The sequence below is a fragment of the Struthio camelus genome, chromosome W (genome assembly GCF_040807025.1).
Source record: "Struthio camelus isolate bStrCam1 chromosome W, bStrCam1.hap1, whole genome shotgun sequence".
In the NCBI taxonomy this organism is placed as follows: Eukaryota; Metazoa; Chordata; class Aves; order Struthioniformes; family Struthionidae; genus Struthio; species Struthio camelus.
Window position 1 is genome coordinate 22,583,351 of NC_090981.1, and position 11,365 is coordinate 22,594,715.

Below are 11,365 nucleotides of genomic sequence, written 5' to 3' on the forward strand. Positions count from 1 at the left end.
TATATTAGTTGAATTAAACTTCAACAAAATGAATATATTCCTTGTAACCACATATATTTCAGTAAATAAGAAATGTATCCTCTTGTCACAAAATAGTGGGTTCCAACAACTCTAGCTTTCTTAAATCACTCTTACAATGACTGAAATTATCTAATTTGCACAAAAGAGCAGTGGAAAATTAATTTAAGAACACATTTGGTTTCACATATGTTTGCAATAAAACTGTTGTTTTAAATGACTTAATTAAAACAGTTTGTCATACTTACTGGAAACTGGCATAATGGCATCACTGCAACTGCAGAAGTCAGAGAGGGAGTGAAAGGATTGGGAGGGGAAGGAAGAGAGCAAGTGTCTTAAGATTCCCAAAGTGTTTATCAGTTCCAGAGGCAAAAGAAAGTCCCCCCAAAAAACAAAGAAAATCCCCATACTCAACCCCAGTCACATGTCTCTGTGTGTGAACACAGAGATTTAGTGTGTTTTCTAGAGTTTTTATGTGATTTTTTTTAACAATGTTTTTAATGTGTTTTACTTAGTGGAAGAATTGCAAGTGTGTTTTCTACAACGCACTTCATCCTCGATATGCCATATTCACCAAATGTGGTTCCAGCTATGCTATGTGTCTCATCATGGCACCACACAGAGCAAAGGGAAACCCTCCTGCTACTACCTCTGGTTTTCTCCATGGGATTTTCCACTTGGCAGCTCTAGTTCCTGGCTGGGTTCCTCAGAAGTCCTTCTAACATATTATGGCAGGAGAGCTGGTGGAAACATGATGGCACAGAAACCAGCAGTAGGGAAGCTGAGCAGAAGCTTATGGAATTCAAACGAAAGTCATTTACGGTTAACTTCTGCAGCTGCCCCCGAAGCAGGTTTCCCCTTACAGCCACCCAGAGAATAAAAGTCTGCCAGACATAACTTTCTTTCCCCACTAGCTCCCTAACGTTCATTCAGATGCTTCTTGCCACATGTCTTTACTTCCCTCCTTCAGGTACTTTCTGTAGTATCAGCATCAGTGTGGCAGCACCGCAGAGCCCAGCTTCTTCAGACAGCCCCATTTAGACTTACCTCTTCCATTTTAGCCTTCCCCTTTCAAGTAACTCTAGAATAAGACTATTACCAGACTCAACTTTCCACCAACAAAAACACACTAGTGTTTTCCTTGCCCTTTCTCCAACTGAAGGGATATTTTTCATTAGCTCATTTCCCAGCAGTAGCAGCTGCCACACGTCCAGACCACCGTTGCCAGCTTCAGTCAACACTGTGCCTCCCAAATGCTCCGTCACCTCAGCAGCACCTCATATAAAAGCTTCGGTGTTGTTTTCACAGTGCCATGGGCACAATATGGAAGCTTAGTCAGACCGATGAACAGAAAACGCATAGGACCTCAAAGCATTTTAAACATCAAGGGCTAATATATAGTAATATGGGGTCAGATTTGAAAGATGCTTAGATATTTAAAAAAGCTGATTCAATAGATGTTTCAAGAGATATTCATATATGTTCAGAAAATTAATTAACATTGCTGCAAATGAAAGTTAGAGGTGTATCTTTTACAATCTTGGTAAATAGTCGAATGCTAAAGCTGAGTGAAACACGGGAAGTTCCTTCCCATTATAATTTTCATTTAAAAAACAATCCCTCAAATCAAGACAAGCCAAAGCCATACAGTTCTCTCTTGTTTTCCTGAACTTTCCCTTTATTCTCAGAAATCAAAAGTAGATTCTTCCCCCTTTTTCTCTTCCAGCCTAAGCATCTTCCAGGTAGATTGGCAATAACCTCATCTTAAGACTTCTCCAGCGTCCAAGCAATTAGGCAGGCAGGCAGATGGCAAGCTGGGAGTGAGCAAGGACACACTTATCTGTAAGAAGAAAATTCTCCGTGTTTTCCTACCAGACACTCGTTTTTTTCCAGTAAAAGGAATTAAAAAAAAAAAAAAGGAGAAGTTTTCTTGGGAAGGGACAGAAATAATGGTCCGAAAATCCCCATTCAGATATAACTTGCTTCTGCTATGCCTTGTGCTTAACTTATACCTCCTAATTCTAAAGCTTTGCAGGTCTTCTATATCATGCAGATGCTTATTATAAGCTACATTTTGATTTATTTCCCCCCAAAGTATCACTAAGAGCACAAAATAATATACAAAAGCAGTAAGAATCTGGATCCATATGTATCAATGTCATTAGTAAAATCCACACACTCGAAATGAAATAGCAAAAATTAAATTAGAAAAATAACAGTGAGTATCAGCCTACTTCTTCCCCCCTGCTTCCCCTTTATTTTATATCAGAAATGGAAGCTCTTATGATCCTCTGGCTAAAGAAATGAGTCTTTTTGCATAGACCTCAAAATCAGCACTGAGTCTGAATCACAGATGGAGTGAAACAGAGAGCTCTTGTCTCTGTCTCAGTTACATATGTCTTTGCTCAAATAGAAAATACGGTTATCAAGTCTGTAGTATGGCTTTCTTCCATTATCATAGTCTTTAGAATTAAACTCTTCCATGAAGCTTATTTTGATTTTTATAGCCTCCAGAGATAGAAGGAATTACATTAGAATTTAAGCAGTGGACAAATGCTGAAAAATTTAAAAATAATCTAAAAGGAAGAGGCTCAGGAGAAAAATACTCATAAAGTAAAAAAAAACAAATAAACAAACAATATTCAGGATAAGGTTTGAATTCTGTGTTCTCAAAAGCAGCCATGCTTTCAAGAAATGCCTTTTTTTGTCTTTAGGAAATGTATGTGATTCCAAATGACCTATTTGTTTCTTCAAATTCAGCTTTGGAGTGGAGAACATGCAGCTTCTGTCCAGTTGCTGGGTATGAAAAAGGGAAACAGCAGAAGTCTGTTAGAGAAGAGATGATGTCAAACGGAAATCAGGGGTCATTTATTCTTGAGCCTGAATAATAGGGAATTTATAGAAAGGAGGAAGAAAAATAAGGTTGTTTGTATGTCAGCGGGTTGTGTAATCTGTCTGCTACAGTTATTTTTCTTAACAAATCTGCCCATGCTGCTGCAAGTGTTCCAAGCAATGAGGCTGGTAAAAAGATGAAATCTTCTGGAGATGCAGTTATATATCCAGTTCAGTATGCATTTCAAGTGTGTGCATCTTTGACAGGACACTAAGGATTACTCAGCAAGTAGTTCAGCAGGATCACTGAATAATTGCAGTAATAAGGGTTACTTGTCCAGTAATAAGTAATAAGGGTTACTTGTACAGTTAGAGAATGATCTGGCTATTCTCTTGCCCCACAATCATACGCACGTATTGCCTAGGCTGAGAAAAATTTCAGCCTTTCCAAGTCTGTTTTTTTTCACTTGATGCTGACCTGGGACACAGTATTAGCGCACAGCCAGAATGGTTTGTTTGTAAGCTACGCATGCTTCAATCATGCATTAACTGCCAGGTCCATGAAATAGAGAGAAGGCCCCAGTGATTTGAAAGATGTTTGTCCTTTCTTCTTGTGTAACATGCTATCTTTGAGATTCAGGGCTGTTAAAAAGAGATGGAAACATGATATGGTACTAATATTCTAGATGTCTGCCTAGCTGAATAATAATATACATAGTGAAAAAAAAAATATATAGGAAATATATCTCATTGTTGAATATTAATTATTTAAGTCGTAAGAGGCTGGTGGGGGATTTTTGTTTATGAGGTTGCTGGTTTTGCGTAAAATACTGTCATAGTGTTGAAAATGCAGAGAGAGGCCGCAGGACTGGATTTTTATATCTTTTCAAAATGGGCTCTCCATTTTTATTTTTTTTGCCTGCTGTAGAAAACTTCAATTGACCGTTGGCCTTTAGCCAGGAAGCTCTGCTCTTCGAAGAAAGTGCTCAGGCACCTGTTGCTGAGATGGATGGTAGGCTACAAGTCACTTCTGACTGAGCATGGAAACAGAACAAGCGCAATTCATTACGATCATCCGTGGTGAGCTAAAAAACCACTTAGCCTCTCAGTAAAAATAATAGGTAGGGCACCAAATTAATCTTAGCTCAAATATACATTCAGCTGAGGACTGAAGGCCTTACAGTAGATATACTTTGGACTAACTATTGTCTCTGTATAGCTTTAGTTAACTCTTTTGTTTCCAGACAGGACAAGAAAAAACTGATAGAGAAGAAGGGCAGAACTAGATACATATATTTTAGACAGACAACTACCCAGAACAAAATCTTGTGGAGATGCTGGAAAGAAATAAATCAGTTTGGGGTAGAATTAAATTCAAAACTTTTTTCCTAAGCTCTCAGATCAGTAAAAGATGATTGACTTGTGTCCACATATTAACAGAAAGCAGACAAAAGCTGTAAAAGTAAACCAGATTTGTTTTCTTATGTCAGAAGATCAAAGAATTGCTTTCCGGACACCTCCCAAATCAAGCGATATTCTGCAGGAAATTCTCAATTTCCATTCGTAATGAGCCAGACTCCACTGCCACCAAGGGTGGGAAAACTTTAACATGAGAAAAAAAGGTAATTAGGCTATCTTCCAGTGATTATTTGGAGGATATACAAAGAAATAACCAGTCTTCTCAAAATTAATAAACAACCACTGTAAAGAAAACTCGGCCTCTGCCTCTTTATTTAGCTTGTGCTCTCTGCATTACTAAATGGGAAACTTTAGTCTTCAGATAGCCCACGGCATGGAAAGTGCTATGAAAATATGAAATATTACAGCTCTGCAGTGTTTAAGAAAAGATTTATCAGGGTTATGAATCATACCCAGCACCTGTCTTCATCACTTTGACAATGAATTTCAGCTATACGATTGAGTTATAGCAAGCAGCACCATGTAGCATACAAATCTTTCTTTGATGAATTGGATAAAACTAACAAACAGTTCCAGGGTAAAGACATTATCCCAACCGTTAGACAGATGAAGATTTCATGCAAACTGCAAAACCCTAACAGACAAAGCATGTGGCACTCTCTTCCAGAAAACATCAGAATGCTTCCTGTGAAAGACAAGACTTTTTGTTGGAAAAATGCTAGTTCTGTTGAAACCAAATTTTTTGACAAGAACAAGACAGCTTAGTTTTGGTCTGAATCACAGTTTGGAGAAAACCCATTCTATGATTATCGTCCAAATACTACACAAAGCCCCTTCCAAATTGTTAATCATTGGCTATCTAGGGCAGAGGAGTCCCCTGTCTTCCCATCTCAGGGATGATAATACATAATTTCAGGGGTGTTTAAATCATCCATGAGAGAAGGTTTATAAAGAGGGTGAGAGGTATCACGATAGTTTCCCTCAAGCCAGACATGCAATTTGTCTTCATATGGCAATGAAGATATTCAAAGAGAAGCAGACATAATATCTCAGCTATCACTAACGAATAGTTCCAGTACAACCACAGGGACATGAACTGGGATGAGGAATACACTGTGCTATGTCCTGGAGGTGAAAACACGGAGTGACCCATTATCAAAGTTCTTGCACTCTAAGAGAGGACAGAAATCTTTCGGTGCCAGGAATCACCATCCCTATGTCTAAAGTAATCTGATTACATTCTGCCTTAATTTGAGCATTTCTCTGCTGACATTGTATTTACAATAATACAGTGGGCATTCAGCTCAGACCCTACAGATCTGAACATAAGACACCAAGGAAGCAGAGACATAGAAAGCTGGCTGTACCTATAGATTTATAAATTAGCAATAGAATTTACTTTAGCATGTGGTATTTGACGGAATTGTTTCATTTAATCCCTGGAAGAACTCACAGGAATCCATGTCATAGGAAACCCACCTTATTATCAACTTGAGCTACATTGCAAAGGCATCTATGCAGTTGTAATCTAACATGCCTAGCTTCGTTCCTTGAGGTATCATGCTTACCCTTGCAAAATTCAAGGTACCGCAAGGGTTCACTCCAGAGACCTGCTTCGTACCAGCTCACAGTACAGGCCACTGCACCACAGCCAGAAAGCTAAGTTTTGCTTTTAAACATTTGGGGTCAGATCTTCCGTGAATCTGAAGTTTTGTAACTCTACTTGAAAATAGAGTCAGAGATTTACACCAACAGCACATTAGATCATGTGAGTGCTCATAATCTACTTGCTCAACACACTTAGCTAAAGTGCTTTCCAGGCTGCAAAGGAGAAAGGAGTGCACAACGCAGATTTCGGGTCCAGGGCACAGACCTGCACTGCTGCTTTGCCTGGGATATTGAACCATATTCAGGTGCATCCTGGGAACCTATGCTTCTAGGGCACTTAGTAAACGTTATCCCCCTTTTTACGGCAGGATGCCACCTCACTGCTATGCTTTTCAAAATATACGTAAGCCACCCTTGGCTGTCTTGGGCTCGAGCACTGATAAGCAGAAATAAAATAGGGGAAAAAATGAAGTGTTTTGATAGTCATCTGTGCCTTCTACTCATAGTACAAGAGTCCTAGAAATCACTCTGTGAGAAGTAAAAATGTATATTTTTGGCAGTTAAATATAATTCTTCTGCTCTGCATATTAGGTGATCACCACTCTAAGTGATGAGTATTTGAGCAATTTAGGAAGACATGCATACCTTATCAACCTGCTTGCTTTATTGACTCGATATTTTTTTTCATTTTAGTAAAAAAAATGGAGCTTGTTAAAACACAAAAATCATACTTTTTTAACTGATTTTTTTTTTAAAAGATCTTCTTTTCAGTAAAATACGATTGGGTCTATAAAACTAAATGGAATTAGTTGTCTATTTTTGTAAATCAGAATATGACAGACTTAGAGTGAAAGTCTCTTCTGGGGATTATGCAATGTATCTCACAGTTTAGTAGACTTAAACAAGATGTGGTTATAAGGTTATTTGCTTGGAAGACTTCCAAGTACATTTGAAGGGATTGCAGTTCTTGCATTTCAAGGCTTTTATATGCCTTCGAAGAGGATGTTTACAAGGAAAGAAAGGAGACATAGCTCCACTATCAAGTCTAACCAAAGGGAATATGCAAATATGAAGTAACAAATTTAGTTTCAGCCACATTAAAAAGGGCTGAAATTGAAAAGGTTGATACTCTGTATAGAATTATATGTAACTTTTGAAAACCAACTTCATCCTCTTATAATCCAAAACTCAAATCAGCTGCAGTGAATTTTAGCATGGTAAACATACTTCTGTCTGGTTTCTGTAACAATGTCTAGAACTCAGTGAGCTTTTCCAAAGCACATTATAATATCTCTCAGATACATGTTGTAGACGCTCTGAAAGGCGTATGTGCAAGGTGCAGGTATTGGTATCATTGGTCATGGGAGTCTTTAAACAAACAAAGAATCAGCTTTTGGCTTCTGAGATCTGCCAGTGAACCAGGTAGGAACAAACAATCATTTCAATCATTTTAGGAAGGCATTCAGAAATTGCTAGGACAGTCACACTGGAAAACTTTGAAAACAGGAAGGTTAAAGCTGGATGACAGACTGGTAAAGGGTAAAGTTTCTGAATAGTCGGGCATTCAGAATTTGAGTAGTCTCCCACAGAAAGCTCGATTAACTGCTTGAATTTATACCATTTCTAGAGTATATTTTGTAGGCACAAAATTAAATTAAGCAAACTGTTTGAACAGATTACTTAATCAAAAGAGGAAGCTGAAGTCACACAGCACAAGGTGCCTGCAACTTTAGCTTTGCCACAAGTCTACACACATGTCAGAGCACAGTCACAAAGCCAGTATATATCAACATCAACATATCTGCTATTTACGGCAGCTCTTACGTTGATTTTTCCATAGCTCTTTTAACAGCCAATATCTTTTCCTTCTGCTCACTGCAAATATTTTCTTTATTCAAAGAAATCTTTATAGGTGGTTGGATTATCCCCTATAATTCTGCACTCACTGTTTCCTTTTGGTCTTCTGTCCTTCAATTTTTTTATGATTCCCCTTTCCAGATTGTTTGTATTACTTAAAAGCCTTCTGCTTACTGCTTACACTAACTTTTTACATCCTCCTAACCACATTGGCCTCTGTTTCCCCTTTTCCTGTTTAAGTTTGAAAAGAATTAATTTCTACTATAGCCTCTTTAAAAATTTTTCTATATTTTCCAGTGTTATGCTGGCAACCTCAGACATTAAAGGATTTTGAATTTAGGGTCCTTGACATGGAAAAAATCATTTTTCAACGTCCAAGAGTACATCTTCACTGATATAAATCTATATTATTTGTATCTATCATGATCATTCTGATCATACAGCAGATGCTCTCAGAACTTAAATTTAGTGAATTAGATTACTTACTGGGATGACAGTACGCTAAAACTGGTATCATTTAAAATAGTGGACAATGTATATAAATAAGCAACCCCAAATTACATATCTCTTTCCTTTGGTAATAGTGAGATTATTACCATAGTAACTACATTTCAGTTGTCCTCAACTGGAAGAATTTCAATAGATTCACAATCATTATTTCAAAAAAGCAACCTGACGGGGTTTTTGTTTGTTTGCACCATTTTTCTCACCCTGCACTCTGTCCACGTATATCTGAAGTTACCATTTACTTAAAGAAATTAAAAGAAAAAATATTCAAGGAGCCTCTTCAAGGTGGCGATCTGCCAAGCGCCATGTGGCTTACGAGTGCTTGCTGCCCTGCTCTGAAGTTAGTGGTGATCTCTGATTTTCTAGGCCAACTAATTACCAAGGTCTGCTAACTTGCTGCTTAAATGCCATCACAACATTGTCTCAGCTTTTAGTTTAGTAGAATTTTTGTGACAACTTTTTTTTGGTGTCAGGTCTGAGGCTTAATCCTCCAGATTTACAAGATGCTGTATTTTAAGGCTGAAAGGAAACATGGGTTTAATTTCCTGGTGAAATTGGTTAAATTTGTCACACATGTTATATGTTATTATTTAAAAAAGAAAACCCGTCTAAGAAACATCATAACGTTTATTTTATTCTTGCCTCTCTATTATTTGTATGAATGTGAGTTGCTTGGCTGCCATTAGTACATTAGGGGATTCAGGGCCTTTTGGAGTGCTCTACTTCATGCAGTTTATGGCATTAATTTAACATAAAATAATAGGTGTCATTTTGAATTAATATTTGTTGGCATATTTTCAACTTCCAGTTAATTATTTAGACAGAATACATGATCATGGCAAAACACTCTGAGTGCTTCCTACTGTACTTCAGTGAATCTCACTTCAGCTCAGGACCAAAGAAAGGTCACTGCCCCAGATTACTATGTCATTATTACTTTACACAATGGAACTGGGAAATATAAAGCTTCTGGTTGAGTTTATTGGAGGAGAACTTGAGCAAACACTTTGATTAGTCTTACAGAGCAGGCACTATCACCATAACACACCACTGTTTCTTGTATCAATCTTAAAACAAGCTCAACTTGGGGATGTTTTTGAAAAGCGAGCATAGGCAGAATTTTTCCACAGCACTTGCTAAGAAAGACAGTAGCAAATACACACAGAGACCTTTCCATAGCCACTTTCCAAAACTCTGTAACAGAAAAATAGAGCGAGAAGTATAAGGCTTTTAATGAAAAAACTCTGAGTACACCCTGCATGCATAAACACATCAGTAATACCGGCGAGTGAAAATCAGCCACTGTGAGATGACAGCTCTGAGACATTCTGAGGTGGCATTCGGAAAGCAGCAGCTTTGATGGAAAAATCAATTTACATGTATGATAAATGTACTACAGCTCTCTGCCACATGGATGCATTTGCATGATAAAGCGTCAATTACTGTATTAATAAAGATACGTGTTTAATGAGCACATTCTGCTGTTCTGTTTGCACAGTGGCGGAAAGTTTATTGTACATATTTGGCTTCCTTTGTTTGAGTTCACAGCTGCATTAGTTTCAATGCTTTTCAGGGGTCTGGAGGTGCAGTATTTCCGTTAAGTGACACAAAACATATAATCATGTATTTACATTTTGCACGATAAACAAGAAGCACTTGTTCTGCATATTCATACAATAACTTATACACCTAACTGTGCGTGTGGTTTACTGTATAATGGTATGAACTGCTTTGTGTGGATAAATCCAGCTCCAGGAACTTAATCTGCATTTTGGAACAAAATGATTCAGAGAAAAAATGAGGCGGAACTGGTGTTCCAGCAATAGATTAGGGCTTCTCCAACCCTTCAGACCCTTCCGTCCGTCCCTCCTTTCCAGTGAATAATAATAAAAAAAAGATACTAGCTGTGAAAATTGAATGGATGATATTCTGATGCAAGGGGCTGTTTTAAAACAAACAGAAAAATGTAGCTCTCTCTAGGATTTAAAAACTAAAAAAAATGTAAACATAGACCATCGGAGAAGGCAGGTCAACCAGTATCCTAATGTGGAAAGAGACATGCTGCAGCTGGAGAGCAGCAGTCATCACGTATGAGGAATCCTAAACCTTCAGAAAGAAAAACATATTGAAAGCAACACATCTAATGATATACTCTTGCTACAAATAACGTTAGCTGCTTTGCATTTGGAGAACAGTACAGACAACCCAGAATCATCACCTCGTAGCACCAGATTAATATCAGTGAAGCTCTCACTCTATAACATGAAGACTCTCCTCTTGGCACACAGATCAACTTTCTGTTGTGGAATAGCAACACAGTGTCAGTGATGAACTCTTTTTGCGACCAGTTCTCTGGAACACCTCTGAAACGTTATCTTCTCTCAGATAGCTTTGGCTTGTTTTCTAGGAAAAAGATCATCTGCTTGAAAAAGAAATCTCTCAATCATTGGCTAAAAGGCTGGCAAAACAGTATTTCTCCAAAGAGGAAGCTCACATGTGGCAAAAAAGCTCCAAGGGGTTGGAGAAATTTTTTTTTAGTGATGGGCAGCTTCTTCTTGATCAAAATTCATTTCCCTGTCTCAGTAAACTTTTCAGAGTTGAAAAGCTCAATAATCTGTTTAGTTATAAACAACCCCTAATTTTTCATTAAAGGAGCTGTCAGAAATGACCATAATCCTTATTTCACAAAAGGGTGTTTTATTTCTCTCCAACTTGTTCACACAGTCAGCCAGATTTCTATCCTCCAAAATTACAGCAATAAAACATGTTATGAACAGACACAAAATTCTCCAGGTCTGATGCATGCATATCTGCCATTTGCATCTTGGCTGAAAGTCCTCTGCTCTCTGCTCAGTGACACACTAAACTACCTAGTCCTCCAATTTCCAATGGGCCAAAACTAAGGGGCATGTGTATCTGTGTGTTATCAGCAGCAGGGTTTAACAAGATTAGCTAAAAACAAACAAACAAGATCCCGCACACCAAAAACCACACAATCCTCCCATTTTCCTCAAATAGGGCTTCCCTTTCTTGTTACCAAGAAAAATTACGAGATTTCACCTTGGGTCCGAATGAATTTGCGCCTAATATCTGGGTAAGAATTAAAAAGGAAAAGAACAATTTC